Here is a 16,105-nt window from a genome sequence, read left to right as displayed (position 1 = left end):
AAAAGGAAGTTGAGTGCAGCCGCTTGAATGGGAATTTTCATAGTGGAAAGGTCCCGGGAAGGAAAAATACGGTTTAATTCGATCTGAATTGGTACAAAGGCAAGATCTTTCGGTCAATTGGACATAGGATACTCAGTCGACAAATTCAACCCTCTCTGAGATTTCCTATCGATAACCCACCAATGGTTTCACAGATTTCCAACTTTTTTAAAATCGGAACTTTTATTTAATTTAATTCCAGTTTCAAAACCAATTTCAAAGTCCCTTTATTTTGAAGCTTCTTTTTTTAAATTTTTAGTAACGTCCTTGTTTCATAATCTAATTAATCAAATTCAAAGTCCCTTCAGTTTTAAAGCTTCCTTCAACCCTAGTAAAAATTACTCTGAGGGAAGCTTTAAGCTTAAAGGGACTTGTAATTTGATTATAAAACTAGACGTGATTCCTACTAAAAGATGCTTCAAATTTGAAGGGAATCTGAAATTGACTTTAAAACTGGTCGTTAGATGTTTAGATATTTACAGTAAGTATTATTGATTCAGAAATTATGTTAACCACTGATTTTAAACACTGAATAAAACATAATTTCTGATACTTCTAATGATTCTTATATCTACTGATAGAGCAATACTGATGGAACTCATAATACTTTGAGGTTCACTTCAAATTGAACAAAGTTTTTATGTGAGCTTTGTTGTAGGGAGTCGTAGCAGAGATATAGAATCATTTAATTTTCAATTACGACTTATAATAGATCCGGACGTCCGAACTTTGGCCACAATCTTCATAATTAATTTCTCGTGTTCGAGATCTACAGTGTGAGTCTTTGACTCGTACAAATATTTTAACAGTAGATTCTTGAGGTCAAAAGAAACACTTTTTTTGTTTACTATATATTCCAAATCGGTTCGGTTTAAAAGATACAGGCTGTTGAAAAACCATAAAAAAGTTATTTTTAGTTCTATCTCACAAACGATTTTATGGAATGAAATGAATTTTGGAATGTATTTTTTCATTTATTTTATGAATCTTTTTCGAACACAAGATATCACCGACGTCTTCCAGATTTCTCATTATGACCATTACGCACCATAATATACCAAAAATTCAAAAAACCCAACTCTTGAAACTAACTTGGAAGCTATCTAATGAATATATTTGTAAAATTAAAGTATTCTCCATATTTTCTCTGTTTTCTCGTTTTTGAGTAATTTGATGTTCAAAAATGAAAAATATCTGTGAGATTTGAAAAATTGGATACTTTTGACCGAATGCAACTCTTTTTAAAAGATTCTCAGTTATGTAGTGTCACAGACTTAGCTAGTTATTCTGTAGGTAATTTTGTTCATCCAGGGGTGCCACAAATCATTATGAAAATTTAAAATGGAATCTTTTTTTTATCAGTGCTGAATCAGAAAAAATGATATAGTAAAAAAAATGTTTTTTTTGACCTCACGAATCTACTGTTAAAATATTTCTACAAGTGAAGACTCACCTTTTAAAGGTTAACTTTACAATTTACCTCTAAAACATCGCCTGCTTGACAACCATACATATAACTTACTTAAATTTCAAAATGAGCTCAATGCAAGATGTCATATTTCTTTATTTCTTTTCTTCGTTGCCAAAATGACTGATTGATATCAAAGTCACTCTAAAGCGTAAAGCATAATTTGAAATCAGCCCCGAATTACTTTCAGATGGCCCTGAAAATAAGTGATAAATATTTGCGAACGACAAAGGAAACTTTCATACTTTCATCCTCGCAAAAATATAATGAACGATTCGTACAGACGTCGGGCGTCGTTCGCTATTGTTTTTCAGCATCGAAATACCTGCGGCACTCATAAATACAATATTGCAATTGAAATTTTAATTTCGCGTCATTCGGCATTCCTGGCACACTTCACCGTGGCTTATTGAATGTTCAAGTTGATTCTGCCGAATGGTGGCTGAAATGGAATTTCTGTTGCCAGGTGATGGCTGGGGCTCCGTGCTCCGTTCCTGGAGCACACGTACCCCCATTCCTCTCACACTCCGGGGATAGTTTTCCACATTGAACTCTATGGGAACTGGAATGGCATCGCGATACAGGCAAAATGAGGAAGAGTGAAAGGGAAGAAGTAGAGCAACCTTTCTCTCTCGCACGCCGTTGCCATTAGCAACGTAAACATTTCAATGTGCTGGAATGAAAGAATGAACTATTCGAACTGAAAATATTTGAAGGTTTGATACTGATTGGAAAAATTCACTTCTTTCTCTATTTCCCAAATTGTTCAAATCTTTCAACGAGTCGGTTCGTACTAAAAATAATTAATCATTAGTTTGTCATTCTAATCGAAATTTCTAAAAATTTTGCACTTTTTTTAGTGATTTATGATGTTAATCATAATTTCCTGAATTTCGGGAACGAAATTTTTAATAATCACCCTTGCAGCCTTGATGAATTAATAAAATAGAAGCTTTAGAGTAATTTGAATATAAATATTAATTATAATCTTGAGGCAAGAATATAGGAAATGATCTTCTGAAAAGCCTCGGATAAAGCTTTGGAATCATATGAAAAGCAGTGTCAGCAAAGACAGAGTTGTCTCTGGAGCAGAGACAGTCGTCTCTGGTGTCAGTGCGAGAGATTTTAAATATTCCAAATAGTTCAATATATAAAAGGAATCATATCAAAAAGTAAAGAACAAAATTGCTGAAATATTTTTATTTAACATAATTGGGACAAAAATGTTACATTTGCTTAACAATTATTAAATAAAATTAATTTAGTCATTTTCTGACGAATAGTAGAGGATCCCCATGAAGTTCATCATTCATTAACTTTGATTGATGGAACATTCTACACTAGCCCTAGTGCACTCTTCATGGTCGAAATAAATCCTAAAGCGATTGTCTTTCGATAGTGAAAAAGAATGTTGGTATCATCAATTTCCAATGATTCTAAATATTCTATAGTTTCACTAAAAATTTCCTCAACATACCTCAGGGAAAAAGATCTAATTGGAGCTTTAAACCCTCTCCGGAACAGATTTCTAGAATTAAGAATGTCAAACACTCAATATTAATCATCATATTAATCAATTTTTCTAATGAATTCAACGGTAGCGGCACTATCTTCGAATTGTAAGTTCTTACATTTGTTATTAAGAAATTCCATAGCATCTGCTACCCCATTACTCATTGTTTGAGTAGCTAATCTGACATTCATAATTCTATTTTTATAATTGATATGCTGAGATGAGGGGGAATTAGCCAACCTTAGACCTTCCTCCATTTGAACTTTTTCTAATTCCTTGACAAACTGCCAAGAAATGTTTCCTGTGGGGGACTGCAAATTTTTTTCTGCAAATGTATTTCTACGGATACCAATTTTTCCTTCCTGTAGCTTTGGTCCAAAATTGTAAAGTAAAAGGTTTTCGGAGAGGGAACCTAAAAAAATGAAAAACATAAGGCATAATTCCTAATTATTTACTGCTTCTCTCTTTTTGTGGATTCTCACTTCTGTAAAACTGTTCAGGATGGATTGGTTTATGTGATACCAACACTTCACAGAAAAAATATTATATTATATTTATGTCCCCTGCATTATGGCATCCGTTTCCAACACAATACTGGACCATTGTTGTTATGAAATTCTTCTTATTCAAAATGTTTTTTGGTACTGCAAAAACCACTTTGGTCACTCTGGGAAACACATAGACTTAAAAAACACTCACCAAAAAACTATATTTAAGCTTTGAAAAAGCACAAGAAATTCTGTTCAACAGCTAACTTGACTGGATATATAGACATTTTTCGAGTTTCTTAGGAATGTAAATCGGAAGTATATGGCTTCTAAACAATTTTTCACCATGATTTTTACTAAAATACTGACAAAAAGACATTAAACAATGTAATTTAAAATTTATCTACGAAAATGACATTTAAATTTAGGTTATAATAGTGTAAACAAAAACACGTTAGAGAGAGAAAGGTTGCTCTACTTCTTCCCTCTCTCTCGGTCACAATTTCCGACGAATTTTGCTACCTACGAAGCCATTCCAGTTCCCATAGAGTTCAATGGTTTTCCAGGACGAAAAATACAACTCCTGATGCGAATCTCCTCGCATCTTATCCAAAAAGTGTAAACCATGTTGAATATAGACAAAATTTCTTTATCTTTGATAATATTCTAATGAATAACCTCTGGTGTGTCTGTGGGGGATGATTCTCCAATATAAGGATCGTAATAGGGTTATGCCAATCTTCAGTAATTGTAGATCGTTTTTAGTTTTCTTCGTAGTGAGGGTTTGCGTTAAATGCTTATTAATTTTTTGATGTTTCTTATTAATTTATTATTCCTTTTTGTTTTCATAGTGGGGTTTGTTCATTTTTGGCTATTTTCCTTCTGAAATCATTCCAATGATTCTTACTAGCGTGTCACTAAGGAATATTGCATTAGCGTAGGTTTAAGCTATTGTAGAGTCATTCGGGGTAACTCAGCGCAGGGGGTAAGTGTGCGCAGTGCGTATATCTCGACTATGCAATGTATAAAAGAGGGGTTCATTTGGGTGAAGCAAGGGCGCAGAATCGCCAAATTAGTTTTTCATAGGAGTGCGCCGTGTGACGTTTCGTTAACCTTTTATTTGCAATCAATCAAATTCACTAGTTTTCTTGTTAATTTTTAGCATCTCTGCAAATTCTGCCAGGTCCAAGTTCCGAGTCCGACAGTGTTGAATAATATTTTATTCGATCATGCGCATATTAATCTAAATATATAATAAAAATTTTAGGTTCTCTTAGCTGATCAACTCTATAAGAACGTCAATTCAAATTTTGGCTTACTGGGGAAAGTGTGCGCGGGTAAGTATGCGCATAGATTCATTATATGGGCATTTGTTCAGTGAGGAATAAATTATGACATTGCTGATTTTCTTGGTTAAGACTCGATCAATATTGTCCTATTTCTTCAGAAAAATATGAAGAGCCACCAACAGGGGAATGTATCAAGTGTTGTGTTCACCAGGAATGGTGGCACGAACAATAAGGCAGTGCTTGTAAAAAGGCGCTTCTGTATTGACAATAAACAGCATTTCTCTAATATTGTAACATTTTGAGGACATTATTCTGTAATTTGTTTTGATTGTGTGGTTCACTAAGCACTGCGTTCACTTACTCCGTGAGGGTGCGCACACTTACCCGCAATACGGGGCATGTGAACAAACTCTGACTTTCACTATTAAATTTTTTTTTGCGGAAAGAAAACGTTTTTGTTTGTTTGCTTTTTGATGTTTTCTTATAGATAAGAAAATTCTCTATCTTATGAATATGTTTTAATTTTCCTAGCTTCATCATTTGAAACGGGCAAAAGTGCGTACAGTTGCCCCGAATGACTCTAATTGATAAGATAAACTCAACGCGTGATTTCCGGTTCAATGAAACGTCTCCATCTCCCACTGCCGCGTCTGAAAATTACCCGTCCAATATATCCGACGTATAAAATACAAAAGATTACAATAGTGTCATATTTAAGCCCTTGCCTGATTGCCCGAACGCAAAAAAGGCAATTTTCATGCTGCGTAGCCGCGCCATGATCCCGGAATACTTTATTTTATTCCTGCTGGGGGAGCGGGATCAAAGAATCGTCCGGGCCATCGCTCGGATAACTCCAACTTAGTATCCCGACCTGAAGGATATAATAAAAGGGAGGAATTTCCCAAATTAAATAAAGAATCCCAATTTGTAGGATGTTCGATACAAGGTACGGATGCTCCATGGAATGACCCTTTGGAGTGAGGTACCTGAGGATTCTGCGGAACCCTTTGATGCAATTTAGCTCCAGAAGGGCTGGGCGAAATCATAATTTTAATGATCGAGGGAGTATGGTCTTTGTTTCAGGGGGAAAAGCCCGAATGAAGAAAGCTCTAAATGTTACACTTCAATAATACCATTGAGTATTAAACTCGTTTGATTAATGCTCAATGATTATTCCATATGAGAATGCAACTTATTGGCTTTGAATATGAATAATAAAACTGACTTGATATCATGGGCGCCCGCAGAAACCCGCCGAAATTTTTCTCAGGGGGGGCAAAATATCATCTACGATTAGTTTTACTGAAAGAAAAATTTCTCTAACGGTGTCTATCAGAATCTCAGGGGGGGCCGTGGCCCCCCCTGGCCCCCCCCTGCGGGCGCCCATGCTTGATATGGTTAACCTACCTTAAGTCTGTGTTATCCACGAAATGTCATTTGATTTATTGTATTTATAACCAACAAGCGAGTTCATCGCAGTAATTTTGCAACTGCATAAAACGGGCAGTTACATATAGAGTGAGTCTTTGACTCTTACAAATATTTTAACAGTAGATTCTTGAGGTCAAAAGAAACACTTTTTCCCTATACCATTTTTCCCGATTCGGCCCTGGTAAAAAGATATAGCCATTTTAAGTTATCATAATGAGCTGTGCCACACCTGGAGAAATAAAATTACCTCCAGAATAACTAGCTGACACTACCCATCAGTGGATCTCCTAAAAAGAATTGCATTCGGTCAAAATACCCCATTTTTCGATTTTAACAGATATTTTTTATTTTTGAACATCAAATTACTCGAAAACAATGCATACGAGAAAATATGAAGAATACTTTTATTTTACAAAACGTTCAAATATATTCGTTAGATAGCATCCAACTTAATTTCAAGAGTTGGGTAATAAATGAAAAACTATATTCCGAAATTTATTCCATTCCACAAAACCGATTGTGAGAACTGAAAATAACATTTTTATGGTTTTTTAATAGCCTGTGTCTTTTAAACCGAAAAATGGTAAAAAAAGTGTTTCTTTCGATCTCAAGAATCTACTGTTAAAATATTTGTACGAGTCAAAGACTCACCCTGTATATGTGTATCGTTAATTTTCTTAATTCGATGAGTAATACTTGATCTAAATACACTTTGTTTATACAAGTAAGCTCGGACACAATTTTTTATTACAGGGTAACTTATAAGATCAAATTAAAAACAGTATCGCTTCAAACCCTATATTTTAAATAGGGATTAAATGATAGGTATCTCGTGGAAGGACTTCCTATTCTCAGTTCAGCGAATCCAATTTTTTTTTCAGTTAGTTCTTGTTTGAGATATTCAAATTCGAATTTTGTACAATATTGGTCATGCTTTGTGGCTTTGTGAATCAATCAAATTTTCACTGATTTATTATATAGTTTCGAGGATAATCGTTCACTACCATACTTTTTTTTCTTTTATTAGCAATTAAGGTAAAAACAGTTTATCCATTGGAAAAAAGAATTAAAATAATTTCTTCATTTTTCAAAAATATCCTGTATGAAAACCGTACAACAGGTATCATCAAAATTGCAAAATGAATGACTGAAAATCCGATTGATTCACACAGCATGCTTGAAGGAAAAACCAACGTTGTTTTAAGGAGAAGTAACACCTCAAGAATCTTCATTCAAAAACAGCATTCACTAGTTCTTAATCTACCCTTTCCATTTTGTACGTAAAGCCTTGTATATTTTTAATTGAAGTTATAGAACGTCTTGAGGTCACCCTTTCTTTTTTTTCTCCAATATAGTTGGTTTTTTATGAGAGAAAGAATGTTTAACTTTAGTGTCCAGAAAACTTGTTTTTACAATCATTTTTCGACGTTTTTTCAACATATTTTGATGAAAATAGAGGCGGAATGACATCGGCTATTCGATTCTTTATATATTGCAAAAATTTTCAAAGTGATATATACCAAAATTACGCTGAAATTCAGGAATATTTGAAAATCAATCAATATTCCTAATATGTATTACCTCTCGCGTGGTGATTGCTATTTTTCTGGCACATTTCCGTATTTGGGGTAGCATCCATAAAACAACCCTTAAGTTGAAATGTGAATATCTCGAAAACAAATGGATTGAATGAAAAAAAAAATTAGATATGCTGAAAGAAGAATAGAAAGACCTTTCAAATGAGGTATCATTCACCCTATCTTCAACGTTCAAAATATAGGGGTTGGGGTTGTAACTATAAGGGTTTAAGAGATACGGTTTTGAATTTGATCTTAGAAATTGCCTCCCTGGAAACAAAAATCGACATGTCCTAGCGTTTTCGTATGATTCGGTTCCGTCGACCTACAGAGCCGGTTTTTCGTTTTCAATGGCCCACACTGTAAACAAGATCAACCGTATCAAAAGAAGACTTGTCGCGCGCGGTGGTATTCGGATTGCCAAACAGGTAGATACCTATATATTGCTATCATTTCAATTTCTCCATTGGGGCATTTACACAAAACCGCTGTCATTTGTACAGTTATCGCCTTATAAGATAAGAAAACGTTACCAAAATCCCATCCAGCACGCTTTGTCAGTAAACAATTCGGTTTCGCGCCTTCGGCAGTCCATTAGACCGCATTAAAACGTCAAGCTGACGCTGTTCCCGCGTGAAATATGTATAATAACGTCATGAATTATTCAGCCGAACCCCTAGCATCCTGGGGGATGGCGCTTGATGCTCCGCCGTCACTGCGTCACGTGTATTCCGTTCATTAAAAATGCACTGCTGATTTTTAATTCCGCAATTATTATTTTCGGCCAATCCAAAAATAGTTCTGATGGACTATACGAAACGAAAAAGGAACGGTAAGTTTGCCCACCGACCTCATAGTAACAGCTCTGTGTAACATACACGAAATCACCCATTAATGACCTCTTTTAATGGTATTATTTCTTATTAATGCATGATTAATGCTGGAGCAACATTGGATGTGACTATACCTTAAGGATACCATTCTTTTTCAGTTTCGATTTGTTTACTAATGGCGTCATTTGTAAACAGTTGAGGGCCAAAATAGCTAACATCAATCCGTGAATCCCATCGCAGGGCTTCAGCAGATTCAATTTCGTCAAGTCTTAGGGTGAAATTGCCAATATCCTGCGAAGTTCAATTTAAAAAGGACGCCTTTCACTCCTTCTAGATCCCAACTGATATGGATGGGACGGGTTGAGACGTTAAATGTAAAGAAGATACTTCCTGGACTTCAAAAAAATGCAGAAACAGGTTATATAGTGTCAAATTTTAAGTTTACATTTAGATAACTTCGATGTGATTGATTCCTCCTGAATTTTGAGACATTTCAAATCACATTCTGAAGATAATGGAAGGATTAAAACGAACTCGAATTGTTTTGATCTGCGCCGAATACATAAAGCAAATAAAACTAAGAAAAAATGCAAATCGAATTAATCAGAACTCAAGATTTTCAAATTACAACCTATATTTTTCTAGCTACAGTAGAGACAGTCGATATCTACTATTTTTGACAAGTAATCACCCCTCAAATATTTACACCCTATATACTGTAGAATGTTAAAATCTTATATGAATTTACTGAAGTAATATGGACAAAATTGTTCACTCCTTATACCCTCAAAACTTCTTATTACAATATCATTACCTTACTACTTACTCATTGGAAAAAAAACTATCCAATTTTTTGAGAATCAAGCGTTTTCCAGGTATAAACTATAGGTTTTTTGCTGGAATCCCTCACCCAGGACATATTTATCACCAGCATATAGCCCAGCAGGCCCGAAACCTCGGCCGACTGGATGTGACATCCTGCTATCCTCCTTGATCCCAAAGGAGAGTTATGTATCTTCCAGATTTATGTGTAAAGTGTAATGCCCTAGTAAGCCCAGCGCAGATTCCTCTGCCACAGAATGAAACACGACCAGTACGTGAATAAGTTAATGTTGCGGTATTGCTAAAGGAAGAGTCCGTATAGATTTTTCTGGTTTCACTAAAAGTTACGATTTGAATCCGAAATACGTCCGAATGAAGTAGGAATAAGAAGGAGGACAAAATGTTCATACAGCATTTTCGAAATTTGAGTTGGTTGAGAACTTTTAATTTATTTTGTTTTCAGGGTAATTTTTTGTTTCTTCTGATAACCACATTATTAAAAAAACTATGGAAGGATTCCATTTTCCACGAGCTCTCCAACACTTTCAGTTATTAAGTTATTTTTTAGAGAAATTTCAATTTTATTCAACACTGTTGCCCAGCCCTGTATCAGGGAAATAACTTGAAGCTAAGCATCTTTGAGCAAATACACCATCTGGATGGGTGGCCCCCCTGGTTACGACTTTGAAATAACGACTTAACTTCAATTCCAATTTTTTCCATCCCAATACGAAAATGATTAAAAATAATATTCCCTCCTCAAACGTTAATTTATTGTCATATGCTAGTTGCGGAGTACGCCAAAATTTGAGATATAGAACGCCGCCTCTGAAGTCATCCATCACGAGACAGGACTTTACTGACAGTTAGCCCTTAATTAATATAGAAGCGCACCTCCCTGAAGCTTTTCACGTCACCTTCCTAATGGATTTTCCTCCCTTAAATAAACTTTGGAATAACCCCTACTGCATAAATATTACGATATACGCAAATACTTGTTCTACTTTCGTGAAACTTTCCACTGAGTTGAGGTAGAAGCAAAAGCGAAATATAACACTACGATTTCTGCTGGAAGTTGAAAATATTCCTTGAATAGGACAGAATTTCGCATTTAAATATCATTTTAATAATCGGAGGAAGGATCCATATGGGAACTGATACTGTTTCTGAGGAAAGAACTATGAAAACTTGGGAAAAAATTGTTGCAACTTCTAATCTGAATATCGTTTCCAATTCTTCTGATAATGTCGAAAATAAGGGTTGTTTATTTTGATGGAAATTCAGTTCAATCAGAGGAGATTTAATAGGTTGATTCGAAAAAGTATGAGATCAAATTTCTTGCAAACTGTTGAATCAATTCAAACCAAATCTTCAAATTACGCATAGTTTCCAAAGTGAAATTCAGATGGATACTTCCAGTACTAGTGGAGATTTCAATCGATTCTGCTGAGTATTTATGAGATCATTTTCTTAGAAACTTGGTTTTTCTTCCTTGTACAGGGTGGGTAAAATTTGTTGTCCACTGAGGGTATCTCAGTAAGAGCTAGAAGAAAACGGATGACACATTTCCAAGCTCTTTTTCAGAGAAACAAAAAATGGTGAAAACCCTAGCTTCCTACGATTTTTGAGTTATTAGCAAATTAGATTTCTCATAACTTTTTTGTCTTTGAAGTTACTGATCTGAAACTTGAACCTTCTACAGGCACTTTTTTACGTAGAATACACTAACGGGCTCAAAATATTTTTTTAATTCGAATAGTTAAGCGAACTTTCGTTTTTTCAAATGCAAGCTTTTATTGAATTTGTCATTTTTGAATTGGAAAAAATCTTTTGCCACTAGATCCTACGTATAAAAGTGCCTGAGAAGGTTCAAGTTTCAGATCTGCATCTTCAAAGACAAAAAAGTTATGAGAACTTTTCGAAATCATCAAAATCTCATTTTTTGCTAATAACTGAAAAACGAAGAATCGTAGGAGGCTATGGTTTTCACCATTCTTTTTTTCTCTGAAAACGAGCACGGACATGTGTCATTCGTTTTCTTCTAGCTCTTATTGTTCTCGTGATCCCCTCGATAGACAACGAATTTTGACCACCCTGTACAACACTGGCAATCGTTTTGTGAAAGTATGACCCACATTGTCTCCGCTAGTGGTAGTTTTTTTATATATTTATAGGTAAGAAATGGGCTTCAGTAAAAACTGTGTATTGCGGAAATTATTCAAATATTTAGACAACCACCAGGTGTTCTCGTTTCAATGTCACTGAGTGTATAATCCGATTCGGCTTCTGTCGCACAGCGAAACCCATTTTCCTCTAGTCCCATCGCATCCACCCACGCTGCGGTTTTACCGAATTATTTCAATTACAGTAAACCTACAACCGAACAGTCATTCGAATAATTGCAAAAACTGGCATGCATGGAGTGCAAATGGAAAAGCCTCCCATCCAATAGATCGGCCTGTCTCGAACAGAACAACGTCACACCCACTATCTAAATTGAATTAGAAAAGAGTTTGAATGTGTGTCAGCGGGATACAGTGACTAAAGGGAGGTTTCGGAGTGGAACAGTGTTTTTGGATTGTTTCATTGCATGGGCAACGATTCTGTTAATCGGAATAGAAACGAAAAAACGCTGCAACTTTCACACATTTTTTTACTATATACAGAGTGGTCCAACGAAAACTTAACACCTCGATTTTTCGGCTTTAAAATGAAAATGTGGAATATCGCTCGGACACGTCAATTTCTGATTCGAGGGGGGACAACTTTTCAGCTCATTGCATCCACGTAATTGCAACCCCCTAACGGGGATGAGCACAACCCCTTGATTTTGAATAGGGTTGAGGGTGCTGCGATACCTCATGTTGAAGATCTTATCGAGTACTATGTGATCCTGAAATTTCGCTTCAAAATTTCCATCGATAACGTAATGACAGGTATAATAGTGGAAGAGTTCTTATACTTCTGTGATTAGTTTATTAAATGCTGTAAATGGGCACCATTCACTTCTTTGCAGTAATATAAGTTTTGCTGAAAACGTTCACGTACATTACTCAGATTTCTGGAGTAATTTAACGACATTTATTAATGATCCGAGTTCGCAAATCATCCAGTGACTCAGGCTGGGTAGCCTATAGGAACTTGTATTTCAGGTGACCCCATAGAAAAAAGTCCAGTGTAGCCTGATTAGGTGATCTGGGTGGCCACCAATATGACCCTTCTTCCAATAATTGCACTAGGGCTAGATAAATAGCGTTCTCCAATAGATCTGAAATAAATTTGGCTAGGGAGATTACCGGGCATACAAAAGGATTGATTATGTGGTTTAAATTAATACCCACCCAAACATTTAATTTACGACGTTTTAAACTTTTCTTCAGTTAAGGAAAGTGATGATAGTCGGATGGAGCCAAATCTGGTGAATAAGGGGGGTGTTCTAGTAATTCAATCCCTAAATCACGAGCTTTTTGCACGGCAACAAGAGATTTGTGTGCAGGGGCGTTGTCCTGCAAAGACAAAACACCTTTGGATAGCTTTGCGCTTCTTTTCTCTTTGATTTTTTCCCGTAGAGTGGTCAGTAATGTCGAATAGTAATCTCCGGTTATTGTTCTACCCTTATCCAAAAAATCAATCATGATTACTCCATGGCAATCCCAAAAAACTGAAGAAAGAATTTTTTCAGCAGATTTTTGGACACGAAACTTCTTAGCTCTTGGAGAACCAGAGTGTCCCATTCCATCGATTGTTGCTTCGTTTCTGGATCGTAGAAATGTACCCAAGTCTTATCCATAGTAACAATTCGGTTTAAGAAGTCTACATCGTTCTCTCGAGCACAGATCGAAGGTGTTGCTTCTACCCTTGCATGCTTATGGTCAACATTCAAAAATTTGGTGATCCATTTTGCAGCAATTTTTCTCATGTCCAAATTGACGTGAACTATATGATGAACGCGTTCGTATGAAATATTCAGTGCTTCAGATATCCGTCTTAGCCAATACGACAGTCTGATAAAATCATGTCATGAACTGCATCGATATTTTCTGACACAGAAACTGGCCTTCCCGATCGGTCATCATCTTCAATGGAAAATTTATCTCTTTTGAACTTGCAGTCCAATTTTTCACGGTCGCATACGAAGGCCATCAATAAGGGTATTAAGTATATCTTCGTAAATCTGCTTACCTCTTAACCCTTTTGAATACAGGTACTTGATGATGTCTCGATACTAAAATTTTTCGATTTTCACAATTTCGGTGGACATCTTCTTTCTTTAAATTTATTGCGTAACTCTGGTTTACTTTTTTGACTTCAATCTTCACACTGACACTTCTAATGAGTTATTGTTCGTTGCTATGGTAACGCAATATTTTTTATGCAAGTAAGATGAGTGTGAAGATTGATTAGATCTTCAACTTCAACGTCCAGTTTCATAATCGAATTTAACGTCACTTAAGCTTAAAGCTTCCTTTACTGTCATTTTAAGTAGGGTTAAAGGAAGCTTTAAAATTAAAGGGACTTTAGGTTTGATTATGAATCCGGCCGTAAGAATCTCGTCTTGAAATAAATTGGTGTCATATTTGTACACCCCTCGTGATGAACCCAATACAGAAAAGTAGCGTGAAATTTTTTTCGTGCACATCTCAGCGAATCCCGACTCATCCGAGTCATTCAACCCTTGGTAGCGAAAACACCCTAAACGCCAAACAGACAATCACGACGATATAAACGTAAACCATCATCGAAAATCGCATTGTTCATCCCTCTCGCCCCATTCCGCCGTTTCCACCCCCTGGGGAACCGGGCCGAGTGCAGTTTCGTGTTCGCATTACTCCTGATTTGCGCCCGGGATTGGTGGCGGAGCAAGTAGGCCTTCTCCGGGATGGCCCTGTTTTTGTTCGATGTTGTTCTGATGTTTAGCCCGCCAGAAGTTTCTCGCTGGAGAACCGCTGGCTGGTGGCGTCAAAGTTCGGGCCATTCCGGTGGATTTTTTTTAACCACTTGAGTGCGTGGGGGCTCGTGGATTTGCCAAACAGAAATGTTAGGTCCTCGTGAATTGGGGAATAACAAGTCGAAGAAAGATTAGCTTACCACGGGGGAGAAACATCCCTTTACCAGGAGTCACACAATTAATTGTTCGAAACACATAGACCCAATATCAAAAAAGCTTCTGCTAGTTCAAATATTTCATAACCACAGTCGACAGTCGTCTACCATTTAGATAATGAACTCTCTCTTCACCCAAGAACAACAAAAATTGAAATTAATCTTTTATTTTGAACGCTTCCATTAGTGAAGATGATTACTCAGAAGAAAATATTCACGAACACTCAGATGTTGCCTCATCTTTTCTGAAAATTTCTTTTCTTTAACTCAATGCGATATCTTAATTTTGAGAGAAACTACAGCACTCTAAATGGTTTCAGACGTTTCAGTATCAATTTTCAATAGAACCGTCTTCCCAAACTCAGAAATAACATTATCTATGATCTGTATCATCCCAAATCTCGATTAAAGCAGCTGCCAATAGCGTCCGATTTTCCACAGTAAGGATTCTGTTCCTTAGCCTTCTATACCTTAAATTTTCGAAACATGCTCGACTGGCTCATTCGTTCATTCATTGCTGTATCCCGTTACCGAGAATAAATCTACAAAAAGACTCAAAAACTAAACTATCGGTGCCATCAAACTTATAATGTCTTAGGGCTACTTACGAGTGTGTGCCCTCCTGTGACTGAAGAGACCCAACCGTGACCTACAGATCCTTCCACACTCCAGGCCTATGCCTATAGTCACCGACCAGATCTGGCCGCCGCTGAATCCTTCCCGAGTCTCCATTATAACTGTGTACCAAAGACCTCCACTGTGACCTGTCCAACGCTAGTTATGATTGTCATTAACTGATTTTAGGGATTGATCCTTAAACCGCTTATACTGACCTCCTGGTTTCCAAGCTCCCTCTGTAAATTCGCCATAGAGAGCTATTTTGAGGAGTCTTGTGTCTTGCATCCTCAGAATGTAGCCGCTCCATCTGAGTCGAGCCCTCGTTACTTGAGTCTCAATTGTTATACAACTCGCGCGCTGCAAGACTTCTGCATTTGAAACTTTGTGGAACCGTCTGATGTGCATTATTTGTCTTAGATGACGTTGTTGCGTTTGTTCAAGCGGTTTTATATGTCGCCTGTAGGGCGTCCAGTTTTCGCTTCCGTAAAGAAGTGTTGGGAGGACCACCGCTTTGTAAACAGCTGTCTTGGTCTTCATATTGTGGTCGTGATTTTTAAACACTCTGTCCTTTAGCTTCCAGAATGCCCGTGATGCCGAATTGATACAGTTGTGTATTGGCCTGTCCAGGTTAGCCCTAGTATGAAGCTTCCCAAGCATTTGAACGGCTCGACCTGTTCTAGAGTTTCATCCTCCAGGCTGATATATGTTTGAAAGCTTTCTGACGAACTCACCAGGATTTTAGTTTTGTCAGTATTCAGTCTAAGGCCTAAAGCTTCGTATATACCTATGTTTATAAGTGTCCAACATTATTTGTAGATCCTCTGAGGCTGAGCTGCTAGCGATAAGTGTGCAGTCGTCTGCATATTGAAGTTCCGTGATAAACTTTGTACGGGTTTTGAAACTTGGGAGATTCGTTACCTGTAG

General features: G+C 36.6%; 1 long non-coding RNA gene across 1 annotated transcript; it reads right to left on the bottom strand.

The window, feature by feature from the left end:
* Positions 1–2,692: 2,692 nt before the first annotated feature.
* Positions 2,693–3,042, bottom strand: LOC123308065. Its single transcript, XR_006537042.1, has 2 exons — positions 2,985–3,042; positions 2,693–2,883 (listed from the first exon to the last, which is right to left on the bottom strand). It is a non-coding gene; the product is annotated as an uncharacterized LOC123308065 (long non-coding RNA).
* Positions 3,043–16,105: the final 13,063 nt, after the last annotated feature.

This window comes from Coccinella septempunctata, chromosome 2 (genome assembly GCF_907165205.1).
Source record: "Coccinella septempunctata chromosome 2, icCocSept1.1, whole genome shotgun sequence".
NCBI lineage: Eukaryota > Metazoa > Arthropoda > Insecta > Coleoptera > Coccinellidae > Coccinella > Coccinella septempunctata.
This window is presented reverse-complemented; position numbering and strand designations above follow the sequence as displayed.